The sequence below is a fragment of the Marmota monax genome, unplaced genomic scaffold (genome assembly GCF_021218885.2).
Source record: "Marmota monax isolate L192 unplaced genomic scaffold, Marmota_monax_Labrador192_F-V1.1 WCK01_AAM20220418_F8-fsc00063, whole genome shotgun sequence".
Taxonomy (NCBI): domain Eukaryota; kingdom Metazoa; phylum Chordata; class Mammalia; order Rodentia; family Sciuridae; genus Marmota; species Marmota monax.
The window spans coordinates 811,890-825,366 of record NW_026693726.1 but is presented as its reverse complement, the minus strand read 5'-3'; the positions used below and the strand labels follow the sequence as shown (position 1 = coordinate 825,366).

Here is a 13,477-nt window from a genome sequence, read left to right as displayed (position 1 = left end):
ACCACTTGATCTGAGTGATGTTTTTGGTGTGTGTGTGTGTGTGTGTGTGTGTGTGTGTGTCTTGTATAAAGAAATAGCTGCATTTATTTGTTGGACAGTTTATTTATGAAGAGGAAATAAAACAATTGTTTGATTTGTTTAGCTACTATGGAAATGAAGAAGGGGTATATAATATGCCAAGATCTGAAAAAGAAAAAAAGAAAAAAAATATCCTTTTAAATTTCTGTATCTTTGGTCAATAATGTGTTTCTACAAGATTATTCATCAATATTTTTTAAATTTATTTGCATCAGTTTGGGGAAAATAGTCTTTCATAACAATTTTAGTTGATTAAGATGTACTAAATTACCTGAAAAAGGAAAAGCATATTACAAAAGTAAATGATTAATATAATAAAAAATTCCTAATGATCAAAGTATTTTTTTTTGTTAATTTGTTTGTGTATTTATTTATTTATTTATTGGTACTGGCAGTTGAACCCAGGGACACTCTATCACTGAGCCACATTCCCAGTCCTTTTATTTTTTTGCTTTTTATTTTGAGATAAGGTCTCACTAAATTTTCCAGGCTGAACTTAAACTTGTGATCCTCCTGTCTCAGCCTCCCAGGAGCAGCTAGCATTACAGGTGTGAGTCACCTGGGCCAAGCCTTTTTGTATTTAGATAACAGTTTTGTTGTGGGAAAAATCCAGTACAGTATCAGAACAATGTAATTCTTATTGAATGTATGTCTAATTATTAAATAGATACTCTTTTGCTCATTTACATGGTATAGAAGATAATTTTTGTTTTTTTAATCAAAATAATAAAAAATATTTGTCAATTTTTAATAACAAACTTTAAGTCCAAATTTGGGGAAATTCATTTTTCTCATTTGAGAAGGACACATTTTGACTGACACATTTGTGGCCATGATGGAACCCCATCTATTGAATGCTGAAACTGTTAAAGACAGCAAAGCTCTCAGCTTGGGCTAAATCCTGCAGCATGACTCTACTACAGTAAGTGACTACAAGTATTCTAGTTGATTTTTAGACTTAAATTTTTAAAAAGTCACAAATCCAACATAAAGACAATAATTAAAATAAAATAACATTTAAGTGAATATTGAAAAACAATCCAGCATTCTTAATTTCTTCATATCAAAGTATGATATTTGACATTATTTTCTAATTTTCCCTGAACCTTGCCAGAAAATACAGCTGGAATTAACAGCATTATACATATTACTGCAAAGTAAGTAAAGGACCTCTTGTTTCCAATCCTAGTAATGATCTTGAATGGATAACTTATTTCCCTGGGTCTCATTTTTCTCACCAGAGGATGGAATTAGATCATTGGTTTTTAAACAGTGCTTTTGTTGGGTCCTACTCATTGAGAGTGTTTTAATCTTCCACATAATTCTGGCTTTATATTTTATCTTCTAGTCACATGCTTGAAATTTGTTTAGAAGATACTTGCATGGGATAAAGGTGTGAAAAGCCTCTGGGTGATTACATCTGAACTGTTTGCACCCAGAATATGTATCATCCATTTCTTTACTAATTTTTATATTTGGGTCAGACATAGGGATTACCATAACAAATTGTGTGTTTTCCATTTCTGGAAGTGCCTTATATCTTAGATTTGTCATAGACTACCCATTCTATCCATTCTCACTAATCAAAATTGAACTTGTTTTTCATGTTTCAGCTCTCTGGTCATCTCTGAGATGAACAGACATTGTCAGCCAGAAACAAACAAACAAACAAACAAACTAGAAAAGCCCTTTCCTCTAAGAATTTTGATAACAGTATGTTGGTATTATTTAAGAAGCTCTTACCAGTTTTCCATTCTACCTTGGTGGTTATTATATTGGAAGAGTTGCTCTCTCTCACCCCTACCAGGGCTATGCAGATCACACAGCAAGGGTAGGCAATGAATAGAAGATAATGACGGGAAATTTGGCATTCCCTGGAAAACATGTTCCATCAAGAGTGGCATAGCACTATTGGGGTTCCCGGAATCTGTCCACAGGGAAATTTAAGATCAACATTGCCAAATTTTATTTCCCTAAAAGTTGTACATGCAAATTATGAAAGAAAATTTTAAGCCATTTAAAAATAAAATCACAAAGTACCAGAACAACAACAACAAAATGTGTAATGGCTACTTGTACGCATCCCTGGAGTGCAGGAACAATGCATGTCTTCATCTTCTAACATGAACATAATCTGGCAATTGCATCTTTGTTCAGCAAAATTTAGTGAATCATCGTGGAAATGTTGAGGTTGCACTTTTACGTAAGCTTGAATGAAATCATGATATTGATTTAAAACCCTAATGCAAGCTTAACTGCTAAGAGCTACCTGATAATGTCCTTCAGGATGATCAAAGTATAAGTGGATCATCTTCAAAGGTGAAATCTTTTGTTGTTGATTTCAGAGTGTCTCCTACCTGATTCTATGCAGTATAATAAAAAGTAAAAAACCTGCCAGGACAAAAATGTGATTAAGTAACAGCACACGTTTCTATTATAGTTATGAAAGTGACAGATTAGCTAGTCACCTTGAAGAAATTAAAAGTGTTATCTGTTCATCTGGGAGGGTTTTAATGAGACCTCCTGGTGCAGATCTTGAAAGATAGGATGTGTGTTAGTCTCTTTTTCTTTTAGGTGCTTTTCCTGAACAATGTTAGCTGTTTGTCATCATTTGCTAGAACATTCACAAGTTCATACTTTAAATATTGCTCTATAGGTCATATCTCTTTTCCCACTAAGAACATGTTTGAATTTTAAACTGTACAAACAACAGCTAAAGTACTTGTGTCTTGATTCTGTGTGTAAGTGGTAGTGTTTATAACATATTTACACTATCATTTTATAATTGTTTGCTTTTTGAAGTATTTCCTAACAAATTTTCAGGTTCCTGTTAAAACTCGAATCCTTTATTCTGCTTATTTTTAAGTAACAATATTCGGTAGTGCCTGGACATTCCGCAGAAATGACTGAACACTTTTAAAATTAACAATATGTGGACTGAATGTGCACAGGCATGGGTAAAATAAAGTTACAAATGATTTGTGATCAAATAATAATTTTCCAGTTGTGGGGAAATATCCAATAGTTTATCATGCTACATTTTACTAAAATAAGTATAAAATTTATTATATTTCTAAAACTATTGAGTGTTGATTTGCTAAGATGTTTATTCATTTATTTCAAATAGGTCAGAAACAATTTTTCCTTATAGCTGTTAAGTCCATCAGGGGATGGCCTCTGTCTCTTTCCAGAAGTGGTTTTGAAGCTCTAGTCTGCACTATTCAGTCAGTACTTTCCCCTTTAACAGGTCTATTAACATAAAGTGAAGAGAGGTGTTCTCTTGTTAAAAAAGAATAATCCACCTATTCTACAAAGGGAAGTTCCCGCTGGTCCTGGGCACCTGTGCACAGCCTCCTGGGGTGCAGCCAATCTCCTCCTTTGTTACACTGCCCCCTGCATCTCACCCAGGGGCCTCACAGCCTAAATCCTTTATACTGCTCAGTGTGTGTTGTTTTGTTTTGTTTTTTTTTCTACCTAAAAAGTATATTTTGCGCAACTTTTCACTGAAGTTCCTTCTCATTTATCTAAGGCTCGGCTTATGTAATGATATAATTTCTGACTTTAAAAAATAAGAAAAATGATCAAATTTAACTGGAATGTAGGCAATATTTAAAAAACTAAATATGTATCAGATATTCTCTTAAAATTTATTAAAGTAACACCCACTACAGGATTAAACAGGTTTATTTCTTAATATCATTAGCTATGGTTGCTTAGAACTCTTCTGTCTGTGTTAATGTGTCTTGGTTATTAATAACAGCATTGGTAAGAATAACCTTTTAATACAATTTTCTATACATATGGGCACTTTTGCATGAGTGGCTCATTGGAGTATCATGTTATTATCATATTATGATGTCTTTAGTTTCAAAAATAAAGTTCAGGAATATTCAAGTTAGGGAAATCAAGTGGATGACTGCCTTTTCAAATGTAAACTTTTACTTTTTTAATGAAATAAAATTGGCAAAATTGACAATATTTTGCCCTTTAGATCTACTTGGGAAAAAAGCAGAATATACAGATTTATACTGCCTGATGATTGAAATCGTGGAAGTACCTCTGAGTCCTGAGATACTTCAATGCACAGAGCTTCTACCCATCTCAGGGACCTTTCTAGGAATTTTCCAGTAGGATTTCTCTTGGTCCACTCCTACCCCAACCCCCTCCTATTTTTTTTTTTTTTTTTTGAATGCTGGGAATTGAATTCAGGGCCTTCTATCATTGAGATGCATTCCTACTCTTGAACTTGTGATTCTCCTGCCTCAGTCTCCTGAATTCCTGGGATTATAGTTGTGTCCTCTGCAGGTTCATGTATTTGCCTGGCTACTTCTCCTCCAGGTTTTAGCTTAAAGGATGCTTTCTCAGGAAGTGTTTGTTCATCTTCAGTTCTTTTCAGACCAGATTATGTCCTCCAGTTATACGTTTTTATAACACACTAATTTTCTTTCATACTATTTGATTATAACTAATTAACTTGTGCCCCCCCCCTTCTTTTTTTATGTTTGCATTCCCCAGTAGACTACAAATATCAATGAATTATTATCTTTATCCTTGTTTGCTTGGTGCCTGTCACATTGACTGGCATATGGAATGAAGCCAGTAAACATTTGTTAAAGAATAAATTAATAGATAGATGCAAGGTATAACCTAAACACTTTTGATATAACCTCATTGAGACTCTGAAAAAGTCTTATAGAGTATTAACAATTCTTATCAGCTTTTATGGACAAATAAATTAAATTTTAAAGAGAGGAAATGGTTTGAAGTTATTTAGTGAGTAAGTGGAGAACTCACTTGTAAACCTGATGTCTTTTTAGTGTAGTTTCCAAACTCTTAGACACGGATATATGAGTGGTTGTACTGAATGAAACTAATGAGACAAAATTATATCTTGTTGAGCTATAGTAAATGGTCATGTTTGTAGGTCAAATATGGTGAAATATCATAAGCTTCAGAATATACTTAAAATAATAATGAATTTTAAACATTGAATTCTGAAAAAAGTAAATAAAAATAATTGTAGAATTATACTATTTGTTATTTTTTTGTATGAAGTTCTATATTCCTCAAAATTTCAATACCAAATATACATAATTTTCTATAAAAAGGAAGAATATTATCCAAATGTATTCACTTCAACTCAGTGGAGCTTTTTATCCAATCCAAATATCATTTTATATTATTATTATTATTATTATTATTATTATTATTATTATTAGTTTGTTGCAGGGGATTGAACCCAGGGGCCTTCTACTACTGAGCTACATATTCAGCCCTTTTTATTTTGAGATAGGGTCTCGCTAAATTGCTGAGACTGGCCTTGAACTTGTGGTTATTCTACTTTAGCCTTCCAAGTTTTCTGGGGTTATAGAAGCAAGCCACTGTACCAAGCTCCAGTCCAAATCTTTTGATACTAAATTCCAAAGTGTTTTATTGAGTAATCGGTCCTACAGAAAGAGAAAACTGAGAGTTCTATGCGTTGAAAAGTTGGAAATCACCTTGTGACTTGACATACAGTTTTCAATTAATTAATTTTTCTTGATGATTTAATCCAAAGTCAATCTTTGTATTTTAAAAATATTCAGTGGAAAATTTTATGTAAAATCTAATTAAAGGACTACCTAATAGGAAACTGAATTTTTAGATCTATACCATAGAAACTCTTTCTTAACATTTTGAACTGGTTGAATATATTTCTATATCATCTTTTAGTTTTTCTAATATTTTCTCCAAGACTCTGGCTAGCAATAAAATTTAAATCATTCAGTTTTAAAGATGCTTGTCTCATTTATTGTATCAGAAAGATGAACTTTTCTTTCAAAACTTAATATTGTTCCTGAAACTCATCAAGATAACATAATTTTATCACTGTAGTTTTCATCATACCTTTCTTTTAGTTTTCTGTCCTGTAATTGGTTCCTTGATTGTCTCTGCTCTTGAAGTAGGTGCAAATGAGCAAGGGCCCTGATAACCTCTGGGCTGGGGTTGTTCTAGTTTGTTAGACCATTTTGGTAGGACAGGGAATGTATCTTGAGGTTTAGCATTTGATGGTCCTTGGAGCTAAGTCATGCTGCTGACACACATTCTACCATTGACACAGCTACTAGGCTCCACATGGGTCTGCCCCAGCTGCCCACCCTGCTTGATCCAAAGCATCAGAGATGAACCCTGAGTGATTATGTGGGGCCTATTTTAATTCATAGATCCATGACAGACTCACGAGTGAATAAATGACAGTTCCTGCCTTTAGGAGACTCTCAGTGATTGTTTCTTGACCACCACATTAGACTTCTTGGCCTTCTCTCACAAATGGACCTGTTATCTTTCCTTTGAATGTTGTCACTAGGACAAGCCTTTGCCAAATTACTTTCCTTCAAATCCTCCACAGGTCTTAAGGTATAACTTTTCGTTATTCATGGAGATAGGGCAAAGTGCTTTCTGCTTGGTTATAGACAGTACCTTTTATTATATTTTAATAATCATATTAGAATAACCTGACTTGGTTATCTTTCTTCTATTATTGACCACAGGCATGTGGAACCTGTGTTACATGCAAAGCAGTGAGATAAGTGCTTAGAGAGAAGACATAATATGTGTAGATGACTGTTCTTGTCTAACAACTCTTCAAATTTTAGTTAAATTAATAATAATCCACTGTTGTTCATTTGCAGAAATCAATTCCAGGTCATCTGTGCCTCTGTTAATGGAAAGTGGTCAAACTCAAGAAAACAATGAAAATGTTTTGCAAAAATTTTTTAGGTTTAAAATTTTAATGTTGATTTTGAAAATTTACCTTCCCAAAGCGAACTTTAAAACTGAATGCTTTTAAGCTCCTATTTCACAACTAAACGATTTAAAATATGGCAAAGCTTAGAAACCTGGTTGTTTTATTCTTTTTTTTTTAGATGCTATTAATATTTTAGAACTAATTTTCACTAACTTTAATTTCTTTCGATAAAGTCTACCTTGGGACAGACTCTTTTTGCCAAGTTCCAAGCAGATTGTTCTTTTACATGTAATCACATGTATGAATCAGGAAATTCTTCTTTTTTTCTCTTTATTTTAATATAATATTTATTTAAAAGTTCCCTTGACTTTGGAACCTATCACATCTAAGACTTTCAGGATAGAAATTTTTAAAAATTAAAAAAAAATAATTTGTCATTAGGTTTGTACACATTATATCATTTACATGCTCAGAAAACCTTTAATGGCTTCCAGTTCTTCATGCAAACAAACCGGAAATTTCCTCTCTCTAAACCTTCAGTAAAATAGTCCCAGTCTTTTTATCCAATCACACTTGTCACACATTCTTGCAAACACTCATTATTTGCTTTTCTTCTACCAAAACGTTTTTTTTCCCTCTTGTACACCACTCAAAATTTACCCTTTCTGTAAACCTAATATTGTGATCTTTTCAGTCCTCAATTATGAATTTTCCTCTGAATTTTAGGAGTTTCCAGAGTTAGAATATTTTCCCCATGTATTTATGCTTATTAACCTTATCTATATCTCTCTCTACAAACATGAGGAGTAAAAAACATGTTTTACATTTTGTGTTTTATATTTTTCTTTATGTGCTTGTACCCTAGCACTGATGGCTACTTAATATTAATTTTGAAATTGCTGCTGTAATCCCAGCAGCTTGGAAGGCTGAGGCAGGAGGATTGCAAGTTTAAAGCTGGTCTCAGCAATTTAGCAAGGCCCTAAGCAACTTAGAGAGACCCTTTCTCAAAATAAAAAAATAATAAAAGGGCTGGGTATATGGCTCAGTGGTTGAGTGCTCCTGGGTTCGATTCCTGTTAAAGAAAAAAAAAAATAGAAAAGGAAGGAAGAAAGCAAGTGAGTTAGTGTTACATGCAATGTGACAGAATTGTATAGTAAACAATTTGGACAATGAATTTAAAGTCATGCAATCTTAAGACTTTTTAAAGCCAGCTTGAAGTAGCTCAGTGGTATAATGTGTGAAATCTTGGGTTCAGAACTTACAGATTAATAGAGTAAATTCTTCATTTAACAGATTTAATTGGGGCAGTGTGGAACACCTATTCTTGTGTGTATGTGTGTATGTTCATGAGTGTGCTGTTGTGGACCGAACCCAAGGCTTTGGGCATGCTAGCAAAACTCTCTGCCATTGAGCTAAACCTGCAGCCCTGGATTAGCTGATCTTAATAGGTTTTATCTCAGTATCTTCAACATCTTTTCTTATTTTGTCACCTCAAACCTTAAATGCAATGCATGTGGTATGATGTTTCTGTCTATTAAAAAATATCACAAGGCAATGTCTCATCTACTGTTCTGCCAGAAAAGCAGAAAACACTTTAGAAGATTGAAGCAGAAAGGATATAATTCAAGGAACAAACTGTTCACAATACCATTAGCAGACCTTAGAGAAGCAAAAAAGCCAGATTGCTGCTTGCTTTCAGGTTCACCACTAACTGGTGAATCAGGGAGCCCACAGTGCTAACCAAACAGCCTCCTGCATCTAGGTGGCCAATTGCCAGGAAAATATCCCAAGGCCACTGTGGAATCTCACATTTGGTAGAGTTCATGCATTTATTTGCCTGAAGTTCCTAGAGGAATAATAAATCACCTGAATTTCTCTCACCTTCTAAACATGTGAGGGCTCCTGAATGGTACAATCTGAACTGGAAAGGGAATCCTCATAGTTGCATCTCAGTTCATTATTTATTTGGTGCCCTTCAATTTAAAGGCAACAGTTCCCATGTACCTCAGTAGTTGACAAATGATCTCTCTACTATAACACTAACTACTAGTTGATGTTTATAGTAGAATTGTTTGTGCTGGAAGGGATTAAAGCTCAGTTGAACCTCATCTTCTCATTTGAAGGTCAAGGTCACATATAAATGGGGTTGGTGAGGTAACTTTTTTAACCTACCTCCATAGCTGTAGGCAGTGCTTTCCTCTTACATTTGTTTCTGAATCTGCCCATTGCCCTATTCTTAAGATATATTTCTATAACTTTGGATTTAATGAGATTGATGTTTATTATGCCTAATTATGTAGTGGTAAGATCATATCTGAGTTTTACAAAATACTTCATTTTTTTTTCTTAAGGTACATACACTTAGGTTCAACAAGAGGGAGTTGGGCATGCTCATTGCTGTTCTAAGATCAAATCACCTTTTTATCTGATAACTTACAAAGAGAGGAGTTGACCAATAACTCTATTTAATCAGATCTCTCAATATTGTGAAGGATCCTCTTGGTAGTCAGATATTATAAGTCTATCGTGGCCACTTCTCATTTAAACTTGTTCTGGATGGATCTTGCTGTGGCACTAGGGTTTTCTTAAGTATAAACCATTCCCAAATCACACTGTTATTATAGGTTGCTTTGTCCTCAGGCTCTCTAGTTTTCCTTTTGGGCTATTGGTCTTTCAACATGCAGTTAGGGGATTAAAGTAAATCATTTAATCCATGCAGCATGTCACTCAATAGTATACTTTTGGAAATTGTTTCCACAGGAACACCAGTGAAAGCAGCCAGTCTGAGATATTGACACTATAGAAAAAACTGACAGCTTGCTCCTTGTATTGATTCTACTCTTCTCTACAAATATAGACTCCGTTCCCTACCACAGTCTTGTAAGTGGTGCCTGCTGAGGTTGCTAAATTGCTTTGTAAATTATTTATTACTTGGACACCTTGTAAAGATCTCTTTTCTTCTTGTCTGATTTACTTGTGCTTTCTAGGGTCCCATATATATATTGAAAAATCTCCAAGTATCTACTGATCACAACCTTCCTATGGAGTCCTTTCCTTCCTGTCTTATATTGCAAATATGATTTGTCTTGCCAGTGTCATGGTTATATCTTTGGCCATTGGTTCTTATTTCTGATATATTGTTTACAAAATATCATTAATGTTTATGTGCACATATGATAGACTGAGCACCGGACAGGCTGGTAGCTGAGAGCCCTGCAGTGGGAAATTAGTTAGCATATTTCCACACTAAAAAGTTTTAAGTATTTTAAGAACATGAATTTAATGATGGAATTAACAGTTTCTATTAAAAATTACTCATCAGAGCAAGTGCCCATATTTAATCCATTTGCACTGAAGCAGTAGAATCAGCATCCTGAAAAAAAAATTTCAAATTCTTCTTTTCTGAATAGTTTTCATCTCATTTAGATTTTATTTTGTAGATTTTTTTTAAGATTTGTAATTTAGGTAAGAAAAATATACACTTCTGTCCAGTAAGCAGAGCAATTTGAATAGATTGAGACTGCTTACTTTTAATTGTCTGAAATTATACACACACTTGTAAAGGTACATAGTAGAAAGATAGCCATGCTCCTCCACTTCCCTGGCTTCCTACATTTCACATGAACAGCATAGACTTTGTGAATTAGGGTTGGAGTTACGTGAGTGCCCCTATATCTTGAGAATCCAAGAAGCTACTTATCTCATCCATCCTTATAACTCATTTGTTTGTCATAATGTGCGGCGGTGCATGCCTATAATCTCAGAAGCTCTGGAGGCTGAGGCAGGAGGATTATAAGTTAAAGGCCAGCCTTAGCAATTTAGTGAGGCCATAAGCAACTTACTGAGACCCTTTTTCAAAATTGAGTATATATATATACATATATATATATATTTACTATATATATATGTATATATATACATATATATATAGTAAATCATTTAATCCATTTAATCTATATATCTGTATATATATCTATATATATTCATATATATCTAAATATATATATATATATATATATATATCTAAATATATATATATATATATGTATGTGTATACATATATAGGGTGGGGGGAACGCTGAGTATATGGCTCAATGCTTCACCACCACTGAGTTGAATCCCTAGTACAACAAAAGGAAAAAAAATATCTTATTTGATTGTGTGTATAGAGTATTGGCTTACAGTTCCATTTTTGCCATTTATAAGCTCCGTGACTCTGTGACTTTAGGCAAGTAACAGTCCTTATAAGAATCAGTTTCGTCAACTACAAAGTGGAAGTATAATAGTGATAGTAATAATAATACTGTCAACCCAAAAGGTAATTGGAAGAATAAATGTGATAGTTAATTTAGAGTCTTATCATAGGTATCTTATCTCTGGGGGATACAGTCTAAGACCCTTGCTGGATGCTTGAAACCACAGATTGGACAGAATCCTGTGTGTGCAATTTTTCCCATATATGTATTTCTATGGTAAAATTTAATTTATAAGCTAGGCACAATAAATGTTTAACAATAAATCCATTATTAAAATAGATCAGTCATAGCAATTTGTGAATGTGATCTCTTGCGCTCTAAATATCTTATTGTATTGTGTACCTTCTTCTGATGTTGAAGTGAAATGATTGAGTGCCTACTTGAGAAGAGGAAGTGAGGTAAATGATGTAGACATCCGGACAGAGCTTTGGCTACTACAAATGGTTACTTGAACAGAAGCACTGAGCTACCATAACGGTAGACCTGATAACAGAGGCTGCTACTAAGTGTCAATGGGCAGGTAGTGAATACAGTCTAGGAACTCTGGGCAAAAAGATGAGTCATATCCCATGCAATATGGAACATGACAGTGTGAGATGAAATCATGCTATTGGTCAGACTTTAAAACCTGTGAATTGTTTATTTCTGGAATTTTCCATTTAATATTTTTGGATCACCTTTGACCCTAGATGACTGAAATTATAGATAATGGGGGCTACTGTATTAGATGTTGCTAATGATTCTGGCATGTTATTAATACATATGTTTTTCCTTAAAAATTCAATTTTATATTTTATGTAATCTCAATAGATACACATTAAAAATTAAAATTATGCAGTTAGAAATTATACTTTAAAATTATAGCATCTCTTTGGCTATTAGTTTTAGTTATAGAAATGTGAGGATCATGAAAACACTGAGATCACTGTGATCTTTAACAAAATGGGAATGCCAGTCTGTTAGAAAGCAAGGGATTAGATCATGAAAATTATATGTAAAGCAATTTCTAGTCCCGTTGCTGTATACAAGAGATGGAAGAACAAAGCTGGAAAAGCCCAAGTGGATTTAGATATTAAGGACCTGGCAACCATAAGTTTCAACTTATGAATAGCCTCTTCAGTGCAGTGCTGGTTATCTTGTCCACTGTTTTGTGCCAAGATCTAGTGTCATAATTTGATTTCATTCTTCCCCTGAACACTGACAGCTATTTATGTGTTTGTTTGTTTATTTATTTAGTTTTTTTTATGTGGTGCTAAGGATCGAACCCAGTGCCTCACACATGCCAGGCAAGTACTCTGCCACTGAGCTACAGCCCCAGCCCATGTTTGTTTATTTTTTATTTATTTATTTTTTTCAGTACTGGGGGTTGAAACAAGGAGCTCACACATGGTAGATAAGAACTCTACAACTGATTCACATCCCTAACCCTTTTTATTTTATTTTTATTTATAATCCTCCTGCCTCAGCCCCGTGAGTTGCTGGGATGACAGGTATGCACCACCATGCCTAACTGGCAATCACCTTTAAATGGAGTTTTCTATACCTATTTTTATATTCAACTCCTGGTTTGGAAGGCTTGTTTCTTTACATTTTTTTCTGGTGTTCCATGGCCCAGCTGAAATACAACCTCTCCCACCTAATCTATCTCTATTGTTTCCACCAACTTGTTTCCTTTTCTTCTAAATTCTTTCAGCATTGATAGTATGAATCACCCTCCTTAACATCTGAGATTAGATACAGTGCTATCTGGTTTAATATTTGCTTCCTGTAAAACAATCTTCCCAACTAGAAACAATGGGGACGGCAGGGCAGTCTTTGACTGTCCTTTCAGTGGTGACACAAGGAGAGATTAAAGGAGAAGGTAAAAGCTGGTGTTATGAGATAAAATGCACATTCCAGCACCATCCTGGAGCTTTACAGGAACTGTCTATATTGTGCACATCATACATGCCTCACTGTCACCAGTTATAACAGACTTGACCACAGGACTTCAAAGAATACCTAAATTTTCATATAATTTATCTCATTTATTCTCAAAATAGTTGTATGAGATGCAGTTTATTATGCCCGTTTTCTAGAAACGAACCAAAGTTATGTGAGTGGATACAGAGATTTGCCCATATCACACTGATGTCCATTGCTTTTCGTTTCTATTCATTGGAGTTGATCTCATACAGTGGCTCATCTTCATCTTCATGGGAACCAAGTGAGGAAAGCCAGAAAAACATTTTTAACTGAGATTTCTAAGCAAGGAGGCTGATTTGTCTTGAGAAAAAGGAAGAGAAGACCCACCTGTCCTAGCAGCCTTTGTCTATTCTCTTTTGGGGAACAGAGATAAGGGGTTGGGGGTTGGGAGCAGTTCTGCAGGCTGTCTGCAAAAATGCCTGAGGGGATGGATACACACACACACACACAC

General features: G+C 34.4%; 1 protein-coding gene across 8 annotated transcripts in view; it reads left to right on the top strand.

Annotated features, from left to right (window-relative positions):
- The window catches only part of Hnf4g (hepatocyte nuclear factor 4 gamma), a 261,440-nt gene that overhangs the window by 52,475 nt on the left and 195,488 nt on the right, over positions 1-13,477 (top strand). For 4 of the 8 annotated variants that reach the window (XM_058584393.1, XM_046460554.2, XM_058584391.1 and 1 more), the window contains one exon: positions 9,566-9,685. The exons of the other annotated variants lie outside the window; for them this stretch is intronic. The gene's annotated coding sequence lies outside the window, so the exon portion shown is untranslated. The remainder of the gene's footprint in view (positions 1-9,565; positions 9,686-13,477) is intronic. 8 annotated transcript variants of the gene reach the window in all.